General features: G+C 36.9%; 2 protein-coding genes across 2 annotated transcripts in view; one reads left to right on the top strand and one right to left on the bottom strand.

Moving 5' to 3' along the window:
• LOC110369776 (zinc finger protein 433) overlaps positions 1–7,864 on the bottom strand; it is a 37,342-nt gene extending 29,478 nt beyond the window's left edge. The window contains exon 1 of the mRNA XM_021325324.3: positions 7,772–7,864. The gene's annotated coding sequence lies outside the window, so the exon portion shown is untranslated. The remainder of the gene's footprint in view (positions 1–7,771) is intronic.
• Positions 7,865–8,242: 378 nt separating this feature from the next.
• LOC110369696 (protein tiptop) overlaps positions 8,243–16,704 on the top strand; it is a 286,797-nt gene continuing 278,335 nt past the window's right edge. The window contains exon 1 of the mRNA XM_021325209.3: positions 8,243–8,331. The gene's annotated coding sequence lies outside the window, so the exon portion shown is untranslated. The remainder of the gene's footprint in view (positions 8,332–16,704) is intronic.

Genomic DNA, 16,704 nt, shown 5'->3' with positions numbered 1-16,704 from the left:
GTAAATTGCGCAACTCTATGTAAAAGCCGACGATAACCTTGCAAAGTAATGCTGGAGCGTGGTCCTTGCAATAGCGACCTTAAGTGTGGGCGGTAAGAGCGGCCGGCCAGCACGCTCAGCGTTGGCAAATTGAAGTGAACACGAAACAAGCACGTTCAGAAACTGCTTACACGAATTAGCGCATCAAAACGGGCGCAGGGGGCGAAATTAGAAAACTCTTCCCCTCGGCCCGCGCCCCCCTCCCCCCGCGGCCGTTCCGCACGTCATAAACTGACAATTTACGATAACGCCGGGATTAGCCTGTTTGTCTGTTATGCATTCGAGTATGGAACGGAGCGGGTGGAGTTACAATGTCGACGTGTGAATCGGAACGGCTCACGGGTTCTCCCGGCCGTCGTTCACAAGCGGGTAGATGAAATTGTTTTACATTTACATGCACACGACAGCGCCTTCATAACACCAGCTTGTGCAAAGGTCTCGACTCAAAACTTCCCTGTTCGTTCGTTAACAACGTTTCGTCAAATACATTGCTTCGTCATTGGCAGAATAGAATAGTATGTAGGTCAATGGCTCTATAAAACACTTCCTCTTCTTATATTTTCGACTTTATTTGACGTAAATAGCTTCTGTTGGAAACATTTTTATCAATATCAAAGGGACAGAGACGATCTGGACGAAAGTGAGGAGAATTTAAAAGCACCTTGCGCTTATAACATTCTTGACACTTAACAAAAATAACACACTGCAATTTTAAAGAATAATTCCTTAAACTGTATACAATTCGAATTTTGGAACTAATTAGTAAATACGCACGATATTTATAATCGACTATTGTATTAATTGCTGTTAATATTTAATCGATATAAATCGATTCATTTAGTTCCCCAATAGTAATCGCCTCGTTTATAAGTGCCATTAAGTGAAATATTGAGTTTGGACACGATACACGCGCGATGCGGTGTAAATAATTACATACTTACCATATGACGGACTGTGTCGAACGAACAACGTTTTATACGAATCTTCATTCATTTGCAGTAACGAATAAATCCTGCGCCCAGTGTTTTCTACTCGTAAGAAGTACAAGTTAGATTAAATGTCACGCAACAAACAAACAGAAAATAAATTCTCGGCTACATTTGCATGGATAATTTTTTATCTAATACCAAAAGGTCATTAGGGGATGGTCATTTTTAATTAAAGTACACGTTTCCGTTTGAGGAGGCAGCGGGCCGCTCGTGTTTATTGGCAAATTAATTTATTGGTGTTAAGTCGTTAGCTTTGTCCTTACCTACTGCTAACAGCACAGTTATGCATGTATATCGTCCATTAAAACTTACGGCGACCATGCTTACTATTCGTAGGGGACATAAAAAATAAGAGCCGCGTGAGCAAATGTTGCCAGCACTGCAATGTTTGTGCGTTTGTAAATAGTTTTAATATGGTATTACTGGGAATTCTTATGTAACGCTCAGAAGGGGTCGGTGATGTGGTACGTGTAATTTTCCACTTGTTTACTCGTAATTATTCATGATTTATGTCGCTTCGTCGCTTATTATGTAGTTTACAAGTGCTGCCAGCACTCGTTTCGTATTTTTTTATTGCTTGCTCATAACAATATTTCAGAAGGCATTGTTTGAGCTAGCAAAACCTTTCGCTACTTAGATGGATATTGACAACGTCCATCAAGTCATCGACATAGATACATTGATGATTACTTCAAAGAGAGTCCCCAATAAAATTTGGCAAATACGGACAAAGTTGATACCAGTAGGTACTTTGTTCCGGATAAGTATTTCGTCGATTAAGTATAATAATAGTGGGAGGGATGGTTCGCGCGGCCGCATGGTCTCCCTAGCGCTAATTTCTTAAAGGGCGAACCGCGACCGCACACCGTGAATAATTGTCGCGCTAAAAGAAAACCCAGCAAATCTCCACGATTAGCATAAAAACCATCTAAACAGGCCAGAGGAAGCCAGCGTCTTCCTTCCGCAATATTTGTGAAAAAATTACACATTTCCTGCCGACATTTTGTCTCTACACCGTGGTCGCTGAGCGCTTGCGACGGTAAAAAAGTAACTAATGTTAATTGCACCGCCCGGCAGAATAAAATGGTAATTAATGAAGCGAAATTGTAAAAAGAAATTGTTATTGCCCGGGATGGTGCCTCTTTAAAGGCAACATAGAGGAACGCTTACTATTCGGCGTTCGAATAGTAATTCCCTCCCTCTAGTCTCATCCAGACATCTGTTCCGATTCCCAATAAAAGTAGACGGCAGCCGAAACATAGAATTTTATCACTGCTGTGTCCATCATAAAGCATCCCTCGCGGCCCGGGGTGAGGGGATGAGAACAGAGGGGCGCATAAAAGTTTACAGGCATTCGGCTAATAAATCGTGTCAAATAAATAAGTGTTGAGTCGGTAGGCGGCATATTGATTCGTCATGTGCCGCCTTAGAGCGGCGCGGGGGACGGGGGCTGGGTGGCCATAAAGGTGCGTAATGGCCGCCGTCGGAAGACAGCGCAGTGGCGCGCATCGATTAGCGCTCGCCGCCGCGTCAGCCGCCGACGCAACGCCTCACTCGCTGCCCAAACCAAACCCTACATTACACAAAAACTAACATCTACACACAATCATCAAATTCCCAGCATTTACACACACTCGACTATTTAACCCGAGTTCACCAGACTCGAGTATTTAGCTCAACTCTAGCGACTAACGACGCAGTTGTTTTTTTATTGCCGTACTAGATGGCGCTGGTGGTCACATTAGGTTCGAACAAGGCGGTTATTTTATGATTACAAGATTGTACCGACTGGGTTCAGTTTCCGCATAAATATTACAAGTGTTACGAAAGATCTTTTGCTTTGCGTGTTGATAACCTTCTATTTCATCTGGCGGAAATTTAAACTAGTCTTTGATATATCATTAAATAAAAACTAGATTATTATCAAAACATGCTTAAAATGTTACAAACGCATCGAATGTGTTGTCTTTTTTAATAAATACATAAATGATTGTAATTCTCGCCTGAGCGATGTTGAACGTCGATTGTTGCGTTCAATAAGTCCGTTTGGCTGGCTGACACTATATTACAATTATTACAATGAATTACAACATCATTACTGCGGTAATGTTGTTCCTGGTGCTATTATGTGGACGATATCCCATGATTAGTGGCACTGTTTTATGTACAGGGTGGTTCATTTCATATGATTATTATTTCAACATGTCCCCCGTATGACGTCACCAGTGTGACAAGGACAATGCTCAAATTGCTTACCGATATATATTGACCACTTTGCTCAAAGGATTGCCCAATGAATAATAATGGACACCGAACATAAAATAAATTAAAGAAAAGATTTATTCATTACAGTGAACACGTCGGAAGCCATTCGTAAAAGTATTACATTTCGACTAACAAATACATTCGAACATTTTAATTTTCACTCAAAAATACGTCTCGTATTCAAGAAACTGATACATATCTGTATGAAGAAATCGTTAATTAATCGTTTAAACTCAATTAATCGCATCAACCGTCCTGTACAAGCCGGGAATCGAACCGGGCCCCTCATTGCCGTTGCATTCGGACGTTGATTAAAATCTCTCACTACATTCACACAAAGCCTTACTTTGATATATGTATAAATCTTATGAAACGTCTGCCCGTCCCGAGTACATACGCCTGTCAAGGGAATAACACCTTTATTCTTTGAGCTGTTGAGTATTAATTAGTGTGTAAAAATAAAAATGGCTGCCTACCACCTGTCAAGTGATATATTGACTTTAAATAACATATCTTATTTATGTTGAATCGGAAACAAAATCGTATAAAAAAGGGTTTTATTATAAATAATCGTGTCGGTCCGGAGTGGGTGTATAACTAAATTTGTACGCAGCCTTGTATTACAAGTTATTGTTTGCGTGTGCGTTTGTCAGCCTAGCGTACGGCTGCAGATAAATTGACGTAGATAGTGTTTCTTTCTCTGTTCAACAAGCTGATTGTTTCATGTATTTAACAATGCGTCTCTGACTATATTAGGAAAGCAAAGAAGTTAAAATGAACTACGTTTGTTAAGTGTTGTCGGCAAATAAATCATTAGAAACGTTTATACCTAAGTTATGCCTTTATTGGGCCTATCTCTATTAAGTTTAGTGTAACTTAGCTTAAGTTCCCTGGCTTAATAGTCTTTTGTAAAACATCGTGATTACATAAAAATTGTTTTATTGAGCAGGTAGTCGAGTAATTAATTGAATTCTAAATTCTTATAATATTTGTGTTTTTCTTCTTAACTCAATTTGATATAAATCTGGCTGTTGTTGGAGGTGGATTAACGCATAAATTTGAAGAAACTGGTTGGTAGACCATGGCCTTCTCAACAGTTAGTATCTTGCGATAGTTCTACTGTGGAATTAGAAAGTTTTAAACGACATTCTATACGCTAATGCTAATATTGAAGCTTCTGAATTCTATTAATAATATTAACTTTTTGACAGGTTTCACTCAAGTTTTGTATAATTTGAAGAGGTTTTTAATTCTGTTCTAGAATATTTAAAACGTCACACAATTGCACAACTATAATGAATAAGTAAGTAAAGCATTTCGTCTTTGAGTGAATAGAAAAATCTGTTACCTGCTACCAAAACAACAAAATCACAACACAAAAAAAATCGAAAGCAACCTAAAATCCACTTGTTTGCCGATAATATGAATTTAAATCACACAAATACAATCCCGCCAATACATTACCACAACCTTTTTCGACGTACGAACCGCGAAACCATTAAAAACGTACATAATTCAATTCAGATCGAGTTTTCAGCTCCCCGAGTCTATGACAAACTCGCTAAATCTCACGGAAGGCGGTCTCGACGACCATAAATTTTTATTTCGTAAATAAAAATAATAAAAATAAATAAAAGCCGTTCCGTGTGCGACCGGAAACATTTGTCCCGGCGCGTCACCGTAATCCGGGACTCTGGATTTATTATTAATTAGCTTAATATGTATCTAAATAAATGTGCGTTTGTTTTCGAACAACCTGTATATGGTGTGGTGTGTCAGCCATTTTGATTTATTCCATTTTTGACATTTTTATTTATATGGTTTATTGTTTTTGATTAAAGAATATTAATGTTTGAGTTATATTGTAATAAGAATGAAACACGAATTTATAATATAAAGGTACTTATTATTAAATTAACAAAGGGTTTTTATTTACTTGGCGTGGTGGTTTGTCAATGTCATTAAAGTTTTAAGTAAGTTCCAACCGCTCTATGGCGTGTAGAGTTGATCAAAACAAACATCTTGATGAGAAACGTTTAGGTACCTAGTTTTTGCCTTCCGTTTAAAAAAAATACCAGAATTGCCTTGGGGATTTCAAGATTTTAGATTTTAAAGTTAGTGAGGAGATGTGAGCTACCTACTTATATTAAAATTGGAAATTAACAATAAAAGATAAACATAAATTAGTCTGAGATTCGTAGAACGGAATCAATAAATTCAAATGATTTATAATTGACGGTTGACCCGTAGCGAATTGACGTCTATTTAAATTAATATTTCAAGACTAACCGAGGTTAAAGATTGATACTTGGAAAAAAACCCTAGAAAACTTCCTATATTACACAGTTTATAATGAGTAGGTAATTTGATTTACCTTCTTGATGCAAGATATAGAGACAAGACTGACTCAACGTTTCTTTGGAACGATAATTTCTAGTAGGTACCTATTTAACCTCTTTCAAGTTTAAAAACTGACAGTTTTCCAGATTCAAATTACGAATGCAAAACCAAAACCGTTATTGAAATTCTAATTTCGAATTATAATTACTGGAACCGTTTCTATGAACGTGTGAATGAATGCAACGTTTTTTTTGTTCACCATTATGCAAGAAACAGTTATGTATTATGCAAGTGGTCGTAAATCTGTCACAAACAGACAGACAGACGTAATCTGTCTATTATGACGAGTGATGCATTACTATCATTGTTTGAGATGCTCGTAAATTTTAATGTTTTTGCTTTCATTTGAAAAAAGTGGCGGCTTTTTTTTCTATGGTCGGTACAAGAAAGTTTGGGAGTCGTAAATCTTTTTTTTTTGGCTTTTGTGAACTCTTTCTGAATGTCCGGATTAAATAGATAAAATATAATTGTTAAAAATAAGCTAGGTTCTATAATAAAACCGTTAGTAGGCACTTACTAACTATGTAGTCATCTAATTATTAGAAACTTGTAATAAAAAAGTAAGTGGGATTGTTGTTAAAAAATAAGGATACCTAGTTTTCGAATATTCTGTATCTAATAAATATGGAAGACACCAGACAGTCTCGACGTTAGCGGACAGTCACCAACAAAACACAGGTGTCATATCATAAATAAAGATATCAAAATCGGAAAAAAATAAAAAAAAGCAATCGGTGCGGGATTTAAAAGAATTTCAAATATGGAACGATTTAATTTTCGTGAGAAGGGGATGGCGTGCGGGTCGCGAAGGGCGCGGGGTGCGGGGGGACAGGAGGGGGTTGCGTACGAGTAACAACCACGCACGCCATAAATCTGTCAAGAGACGGCCCCCAACAACGCCTTGGACGGTCCGCAAGGCACACACAGTTTTTTGTTTAAGTAGTTAGGTAGTAGAATTAAAATAATTTGTATTTTTCGATGCCTGTATCAAGATGTTTGCGCTTACCTGTGGGAATTTGACAAGTGTGTTAAAAACTGTCATATTGACACTGTGAATCTAAAGAGGAAAAGGCAAGACATCATATTCTGCCAAGGAAATTTTATTGAAGAAAAATATTACAGGTTCCTGGATTAAGCCATCCTTATAATAAAGAAAAGTCGTGAATCAAATAAGGAGTAATACCTACATATTTTTTAATAGATTTTTTCTCTGACGACGCTACAGGGCGCAGTGGATCAACGTTGTACGCACTCTCGACGTCTCATAGCTGACAACGAACAAGTGAAATGTAGTACGAAGTTTCTTTTTTTTTCAGAAAAATGCACTAAAACCATAAATTCAAGTCAACATTGTTCCAGTAAATTATTTTCTTATTAACTATTGGGTTCTTAAGGAAAACCATAATATAAACCATAAATAGCTGTATTAAGCTTATTCAATAAATATAAAATAATATTTATGCTGTATGAAAAATAAAAATAAACTAAGCACAAAGTTTATGGCGCCGACTGTATTTCATTAAAAACAGAAACTTATCTAATATATTATAACCAGTAAATAGAGGGATTAAAAATACTTGCCTGCCAATCCGGAACCCCATATTTACAACCCAACGGGGGTGAACGGGGGTGATCATAAAATAAACAACGCTTATCTAAAATTTTCGACAATACTGAACTAACCTTCAATTATCGCAAATGACATACGTCCCGAGCTAGTGTGGCAGTTAGCAAGCGCCGCCCCCTGCGGACAACGCCATCTAGCGAGCCAGCGCGACAACACAAACGTCACGCTCTTTAAGGTTATGTTGACTATTTTTAATTCAACTTATTAAAACAAACTTTATAAGTATTTTGAAGTTCTAATCATGAATGTGCTAATTTATCTGAGTATTATTACAGTTTTGGTAACGAATGTAACGCTTGAGAACTTTGTCAAAAACTCGTAAAAAGTACAGACGCTAGATGAACAATAACACAATCTTGTTTGAGTTTGCATTTCGTTCCTAACCAAACAACATACCTAAAAAGAGACGTAGACACATAAGATACATAATAAAGAACTGAAAATCACTTACCAATTAACAACACAGCAAAAACACAAAATAAATCACCTCACGCTCACGTATTGTGTTTGTGACTCAGCTCACTTCGCGATCTACAGAGTGAGAGGTGCGCTCCGAAGTTAGCCGAGTGTATTCCGAAGGCCGGCCCTTCGGCCCGCCCCCGGTGTTTGACGGAGTCCATCGTGCAGCAGACGCGATGTTCGCGCGCTAAGAACGCGCCGTGCGAATCGGAACGTCGCCATGCGATTTGAAATCGGAACGGAATGAAAACTTGAACTAGCTTGTAGGTATAACCTCTTCATATATTTATCATGACAGTAAAACGATAAAATATGGCTGGATATGGTGTTGTTTTTACTCAGAATGTAAAATAAAAATATTTATTTATATAAACTAAAAAAAAAACATTGTGTAAAAGTGTAGAAGAGTGAAGGATATTGCAGATGATATTTAAATATTATTATTTACGTGATGAATGATTCGTGTCGTGATATTTTGGTAAATAAATTATTGTTGAAAATAAAAGTCTGATGACGGGTCCGGACCGGTTGGCGGCGGTTTAAATCGAGCAGGTAAGTCGGACAATGGCCATCCAGCCACGATTCGCTTAATTAAACATGAATAAATAAAAATATGCTTGCAGATTTTTGCCTACAAGAATGATCGTGATTTCATTTTTTTGTAAGGACTTTAGGGTCAGTTAGTAGTGGCTTTTTATTGTTTGCTTGTAGGTAGTTTGAAATAGTGCCTTATCTAAACATATTACCCACTTAGTTTAGATTGTAATTTCAGTTATTTTATGCGACTTCAGTTTCATTTGCCTATAATTTCATCTATGATAAGTAGTAGTACCTACCTACCAAATAATTTTACAAACATAAAACAATTAGGTATATCTTCATTAAAATTAATTTCAAGTTATCTGGAATTAAAAAACTAAGTTACAGCACAAAACTATCTTGTAAAGTAATGTTTTCGTAAACCTCTGAACTGTTAGTTCGTTTTCGTGCCAATAGATGGCGCTACTGGTATCAAAGCGTAGCTATTGGAACTTTGAATGAGTGCGCATTTGTGAAGTTTATTGTTTCAGCGTTTTGTTCTTTTTTAATTGTTACTTAATAAGTACTTACTATAACATTTCACTTTTTCGACTGGTCAGGTAAGTGAAACATTGATAATGTTTCTGAAAGTGGAGTGTGAAGAAACCTATTCGCTCACTGCAATGGCTACAATACAATATGAGTATTTTATTACTTAGGTAGCCTAGACATCAAAATTACCATTAATTTCTACAGAAGAACTACTCAGAAACATGACTCACCCAACACACTTGATCTGGCAAACAAAGAACCTACACAGACATAAAAATGTTTGTTTGCTTGAAATAGTTCTGAAAGTATCCCACCTGCAGATTTAACGCGTATCCTTATCTAAAAGGCAGGCCTTATGTTCGAAGGCCTGCGATCGTTACAAGTCGATACATCCGATACTCGTCGACACACATGTCTTGAAGATACTAACTTTTGATTCTAGTCTATAAATCAGGATCAAAATCTCGTGGGAAGTTCTTGTAGATTACTAGATAATTATGTAGGTATAGGTGTAAAAGAAGTTTAAGAAGTTTTCTATAGTAATATGTTAGTATTTTGGAGTTTGATTGCCAGGTCAGTTCTGTTTCGTTAAAATAAGCTGGGTTTGTTTTATAATAATTCACTCACAATTGCACTCGGCATTTTTGATTTTTGGTGATCGTTTTGACGAAGTAAAATGGCAAGAGAAACCGTTAAGTTGAATTTTGCACCAAGCTTTAGGTATATGACACTAGATAAGAAAATTTGGGAAAAACCTATGACGACTGACTAAGGCTCTGTCTTCAGCCCTGACCTGAATAATTTTGATCCAAAGTGCGTAACTACACATCGATATAAATTTTTAAATTTTAATTCATACAATATACCCACATTGATCCATCTGAAGAAGTCGTTTAAAAGGGAACAATAAAGTAGATATTTCAGAGTATTTTTCATGTATTATTACAGAGAAAATTTTAGATTTCGACAGCAAAAGGCGTCTTGTAAAACCAATTATTTAATTTATTTAAAAGTTCCCGACCCACTCGCATAGGAAGCTGAAACTCGAGGCAGCATCGCGTTTATCTTACACATTCAAGACTCGGCGTCGCCTCATCCCCGCCTTATTTATTAATAAAAACATTTACTACCCAAATTAGATTATCCGCGTGAAGAAAAAAATTCTAGCCGCCATCTCGCAAACACCTCCCGTCTTAAAGGGAGATTGAAGTGGCGGCGCGGGCTTATGGCCTCTTGCAATCTAACTTTGGCTCGTTGTCGCGCCGTTAGTGTTGCCAGTCGACAGAAAATTCTACCATCCCGGTATAAATAGTAGGTGTAGCGAGAGGTCATCAGTGGGAAAGTTTTAATGAATTGGCATGAGCTGTGTTTTTGTTTGGTATTTCGGCACGTTAGTTGTGAGCTCGTTGCAATTTTTATGAGTTGCCCAAACTTGGAGATTCCAGTCGTAGCGCTACTGTTTATTAGAATAGTTGTCGTAAAAATTGTAATTTTCTGAAGTTTATTCCAAAAATTTTGTTACTGATCGTAACTTTAGCTTTTGTATAACAAATATTTGAAAAACTCTTCTAAAATGCGTCTTCATACCAACTAATATTTTAGAAGCATGCAATTTAAGTCCAGACTGTCAATAAATCATTGCAAATTAACCCCAGCCACACATGTATTCCATAGTTGCTAATTGACGGCCTCACTCAAGGACATCTATTCTGGTTGGTACCAAGCTACCAAGGCCATATCACATTACAATAATTTACTCAAAAGCCTACTCCGTCTGTGTACACTGAAGGGACCTAATAAATTTCCTATGTTATCGCTACCAAATGAACTTACAGCTATAACATACCTTCCGAACAACCGTCTGTCATATTCTGCACGATAGTTTTTTTCATATGGCAACATTTATAGGTTGTTGCTGGCAACTTTATCTTGCTGGCCAGTTGTTAATTAAAAATATTAAAGTTTTATTTCTTTTAAATGACACTATAAAGTTTGTTAATGTTTGTGATATGATGGGTCGGACTTATTAAATGTATTTTAGACAAATGTAATATAGGATTGGCCCTTGTAGTCAAGGTGTACCTACTTACATAGAGTCTATATTATCTTCATTAATTAATATTATTAAAGGAATGCAGAGTTAGACTTTGGATCAGCCAGCTCAGTGGAAAATATTTTTTCAATATACATATATGTATAATAGCTCGTGGCTAAGTCAAAGCCGCGCGGATCGATGGATCATAAGGTTAAGCAACGCTTGGCGCGGTCGGTCCGTGGATGGGTGACCATCTTGTCATAATGAGTTCTTCCGTGTTTCGGATGGCACGATAAACTGTAGGTCCCGGCTGCCATTTGAACATCTTTGGTAGTCGTTACGGGTAGTCAGAAGCCAGAAAGTCTGACAACCAGTCTTACCAAGGGGTATCGGGTTGCCCAGGTAACTGGGTTGAGGAGGTCAGATAGGCAGTCGCTCCTTGTAAAACCCTGGTACTCAGCTGCATCCGGTTAGACTGGAAGCCGACCCCAACATAGTTGGGAAAAGGCTAGGCAGATGATGATGATGATACATATATATATATGTATAATTCTTACCCTAAGCTTCTTATGGGTTCTCATCAATTTCATATGGCTACCTGTAATATTTCTTCATCACTAATCTAAGCGTAAACATAAACGTACAATAGTTAGAATTCCTACAGTTACCTTGTCCTTATTTCAATTTGAGTCAATCCATAAAACTATAAATACATATATCGATTACCAATATATATTGTAACTACATAAAACTAAGTACACACACAAAGAATTTAATGCACTACACTTAAGCTCGCTCACATTAGCGGGTTACAAGTAAAAAGGCAATTACTATAAAAATGGCAATAAAAACATTACGTATTTAGTAAATTAAGCCTATACCACATCATTAATAATCATTAGCTTACTTTAAGTGCTAACTTACACACAATACATACGTACTACACTCACACATGCATAGCTCTGTGTATTTTAAGCGTACGTTTAAAAATACGATCGCTATTATTTTAAGAATTAAATAGTTTAAAATTGTAATTATATTTTTTAATTGAGGCTTGTATTATAGACGACAATTCAGAAGCAATACTTAAAGTTGGAATAAAATAGGATCCAATGACTTGCCTAATGCTAGTCATTTTATTACCAGCATTTATACTTAATGACTTTTGGCAATGAATTTATATGACTACATGGATCTGCTTCAGAAAAATACGTTAACGTTATTTTATAATAATAATAAGTATTTAAATAAATCAACATTTTAATAAGTACTAAGCGTATCGAAAACAGGTTTCATTTACAACACTAGGCTTATAAGAGTACTCAGCATTCCAAAATAACTTAATTAATATTCAACAAATGCACCTTATATAAGAAAAAATCTTCATGACAACTCTTCGAATTACAACACCTATAAAAAAAATACTCGACTGCATCTATTATCAGCAGCAAACCTTTCTCTTATCTTTGCACATGAACATCGCATGATGGCCATCACTCAAGGAGATACCGTCAATCATCAGTTGATCGATCAATTCAAATCTGTTGTCTAGATATTGTGTAGAATCTGCCACTCTTGTGCTCGTGATGTGGTAATATCTAATGTTGACAGTTAGGTCACCTTGAATTAGTTTTAATGTCATTTGTAAGTGTTCCCTTACCCAAACCTTAACCCAGGTAACTGGGTTGAGGGGGTCAGATAGGGCAGTCGCTCCTTGTAAAGCACTGGTACTCAGCTACATCGGGTTAGACTGGAAGCCGACCCCAACATAGTTTGGGAAAAAGGCTCGGAGGATGATGTAAGTGTTCCCTAAGATTTGCGGGTTCGTAGGTTAAAGATTTTTTAGTGTTTTGGTTACAAGTGTTATCTTTTGATTTAATTGGTGGGCAATTTTTTAAACTAACCTTAGATAAAACTCTGATTAAAAACTAAACCAATTTCTATGAGATTAGGTACACAGACAGTATAGCTAGAGCCAGAAAAAGGACATAGGCTACTTTGCTAATGCGATAGACAGGACACATGACTATTCTCCTAGAAAGTTGGTTAAACCGCGGGGAACCGCCGCTAAAAGGCTTTTTTCCATCCATTATACTTAAGAGGTTAACTAACATCTCCAAAACAAAAATAGGCCATTTCCATCCATACATACTCAAACGTTTAGAGGCACATTCGGCTAAAACTTAGCAGTAACCGGGTGCGTTACTTCTAATTAGCAGCAGTAAGTGGCGTTTAACCGGCTTTACACGCGTTTACCCGGTTCGGCTGTTACCGGACTGTTATAGGCCCTTCGAGAGGATATTACTAGTTCTGTATGTGGTAGTTAATATTGAGATCATTGGACTTGAACTTATAGAAAATTAAGTAACACTAGATGATGTTTGCGGTCCCATACGTATTGAGAAGGCTTACTATGTTCAAAGAGAAAGGATTCTGTCTTTTCTCTAAGTACTTATTACTTAATATGTAAAATTAAGTCTTTCATTCGAGGTTTTAAAGGGAATGAACAACAGACAGATAGGCTTAACGATATTAGTAGGGATGTAGAACTTGTAAGTTGTACACGGTCACGCAAACTGCCTTGATATTCGCTAAGTAAAGCTATGTTAAGCAAGCAATATCAGTCAATACACTGAATGCCAACTATTCTAAGTACGAGCGTGTATTTACGTTCCATTGAACATGACCTTTGACCATTTGCTGCCAGATGATAAATTCCACATCTTACACGTTCCCAGAAATTATTAAACTTGATTTCGACTTAACTCACGGTAATTACTTCCCTCTAGATATCCTAAACCATCGGGTTATCATCGGTAATATAATATGAATAAAGTAAATAGCAATTCCGTTGAGATCTGTTGCAATTATTGCATACCGCGGAGCCCTTAGCCGTTGTATTACAATGTTGGTTGGAATATCGCGTGTCCGCCACGTATGCACGTAGGACATACGTTATTTATCGATATTCTATAACCGAAACCGAATACTTAATGCTCAATAAGGCAGGCAGACGATTAATTTACTTTCAATATTAGCAACGTATGCAAATTATGATATTTCATAAGATAACACATTCCTTATCGCGTACAGCTGTAAGTAAAAATAAAAATAAAATTTTTCAATTTCAGCATTATCAGGGACTATTAAGGGACACTTTATTTTAATGGCCACCGCACTGTGGCAGATTTAATCGATCCCTCCGCGGACCAATACAGTCGCCGCGTCCGCTCCCGATGACAGATAGCGACGAAATGCGTTTAAAATTTTAAAATTGGAACGTGGGCATGCGTGCGCACGCGCATCTCTCGCTGAAATTCCGTAATGAGCAGGTGACCACCGTATCGCGACGCGGCGTGTCTACTTAGTGTCCAGAGGTAATGTTCAGCAAAATAATTAGCGAGTAATATTTGTTAGTTCACTCAACAGGGAGCCGTTTGTATAAAATTGTTTATGTAAATTACAACTCGGTGCTATTAACGCGCTCGACTTTGTTGCTCCTTTACTCAATAATCCCTTAAGAATTATTCGTTTGTCAGGCTGGATTGTGCTCGACGACTTTATTTGGTTCTGCATTATTCTCTTATAAAGCTAGCGTATAATTTTGTATCGGCAAACTGAATTATTGTTCGGTTTGTGAAAGGGCCTTATCTGTGAGCATCAACGACATGTAGACGTATAAAATAGTGCGCTTCTAAACAGACGGACGGGACAAGCACCTGCTATGAAGCAGATGCCTCTGTTAAAAATAATCAACGGTGTCAGATTTCGCTACGAAGACTAATAAAGCATACATTCTGTAAGCATTTTGTGTTATTTTCTTGTTAATTAGAGGATAAAAGGTAAAAATACGAGTTGTATGGGCGAGTCAGCGATCGTCTCAGTATTAGCGCATGTGGACACAAAACAAAAACAGACAGACGAAAAAAGATGCAAAAAATGTCTGCCGCCGCGCTATCTGCAGCTCGCGATCCTGTCTCAAATAATGGCACAGGGGGAGCTGTGGAGACGACATTGTTTTTATTATTTAAGTAATTTCTGGATGTTCGCGTTTTATTTTTAAAATTAGGGCAAAAATATGGCTTATGAGATTGTCAAAACCGTATGACAATTTATTTTTTAAAAGTTTGTATAATTATGTAAAACAGTGACTTGAAATTCCACAAAATGAAAGTATGTGACAACATTCCTTATACCTACTTACTTACTTCGTTTGTCAACTTATTTATTTTTTACATTAAAATAACAAAGTTCTTAATATTTAAAAGAAAGGCTTTGCTTTTATTTGGCTAATATCATATTGGTAGGAAATGATTCGTAGAAGTAATTAATACCGTAATTAATCAGCAAATGTGATGTTTCCTAGAAATGGTACGGACCGGTATTGCTACGATTCCGAGTATTGGTAAATATTAATTATTGCTTTATTAAGATGATATTACTATGCTAATACCTCATCAATTATATGACAAACATGAGCTAAGTTATACCTCCTAGATCAAAGTTAAGATTAAATTCATAGTATACGAACTACGTACTCAAAGTTTTTGTGTAATGTGATCTTTAAGTAAGTAGGTGCGTTTTCGATCAAAATTGTAACTCAGTCTAATTTTGTACCGTCTTCATCCAAAAAACAATCAAATCATCTTTAAAAACCTACGGAGCAAATAAAAAACATAACTTAAGCAAAACTACTTTAAAAAAAAATTTTTGTGCCAAGCCGACTCCACTGCTCTTCAGCGGTCAGTCGGGCCAGTAGAGCACGCGGCTCGACGCGTAAATCAGCATCAACACTGTGTCGCCCCCTCGTTTTGTTCGCCTTCACTTAAGGCTCGCAGCCTCCCCCCCCTCTCGACCCTCAGGACACCGGACCCTGGTAACACCATGGTATCAATGGTGACATTGTTTGGGAGTGATGGTAGTGAAGATAATATGGTAGATTGGGGAAGAAAATGTGTCTTCTACATTCACTATGAGACTTAGGCCTCAGTCTACTGATAACAAAAACGTCTGTTTTCTTAAAACTGGTTAATTTAGCGTGAAAATTCATAGAAAACAGTTGGTTATGTTGTCGATGAACTTGGGTCTAAGGGTTTCCTCAGATACTCTTCTATATAAATTAAACTCATGTTTGGACTCTTTAAGTCATCCTAATTTTCACCAAACCTTGTAAATATAGACTCAGTTCCGCTGTAACTCAGTCTTTGAAAACTGAATACCAAAAGCCAAGATCTACCTTACTCCGTAGGACCGACGAAAAAAGGTTACACAAAGTCAAAAAACCAGTCAAAACGTTTTTTCATCGACATTCAATAGTATTTGGTCTCCATATAGTCCAGCCGTCACCCAGTAGCCAGCATTGTATGTTAATGTCACGCATAACTTGACCATAAATTCACATACCATGCTATACTACGCTATACCATGCTATAGGCAGCTATGGATGCCATACGAACAAGTTCTACAGTTGAATACTAACATTAATTACTATTTAAGAAGGTTGTAATCAATGTGTTTGTGTTTCAAGATCTTATCGACTTTATGGCTGAGAATTGGACAAATTTTTAAATGTTTTTAAAATAAGCTAAATACATATGCCTACCTAGCTGTGTAGATCTATATGTACCTACATAATATACAGTGTTGTTGATGTAGTAATTAGAAGCGTAGCATGTGCGAGATCGATTTCCAAGTCGAAAAAAAGTATAAAATCATATTGAGATTTTCAGTAAGACTCGGCAACGCAATTTTGAATGATAAAATAAAACGGCTCATATAACGAAACTAATAACCAACTTCAGTTCAATTAGACAATGCAG

The sequence above is a fragment of the Helicoverpa armigera genome, chromosome 9 (assembly GCF_030705265.1).
Source record: "Helicoverpa armigera isolate CAAS_96S chromosome 9, ASM3070526v1, whole genome shotgun sequence".
NCBI classification, from domain to species: domain Eukaryota; kingdom Metazoa; phylum Arthropoda; class Insecta; order Lepidoptera; family Noctuidae; genus Helicoverpa; species Helicoverpa armigera.
Note: the sequence above shows the minus strand (reverse complement) of the source record. Positions and strands in the feature narration are given on the sequence as shown.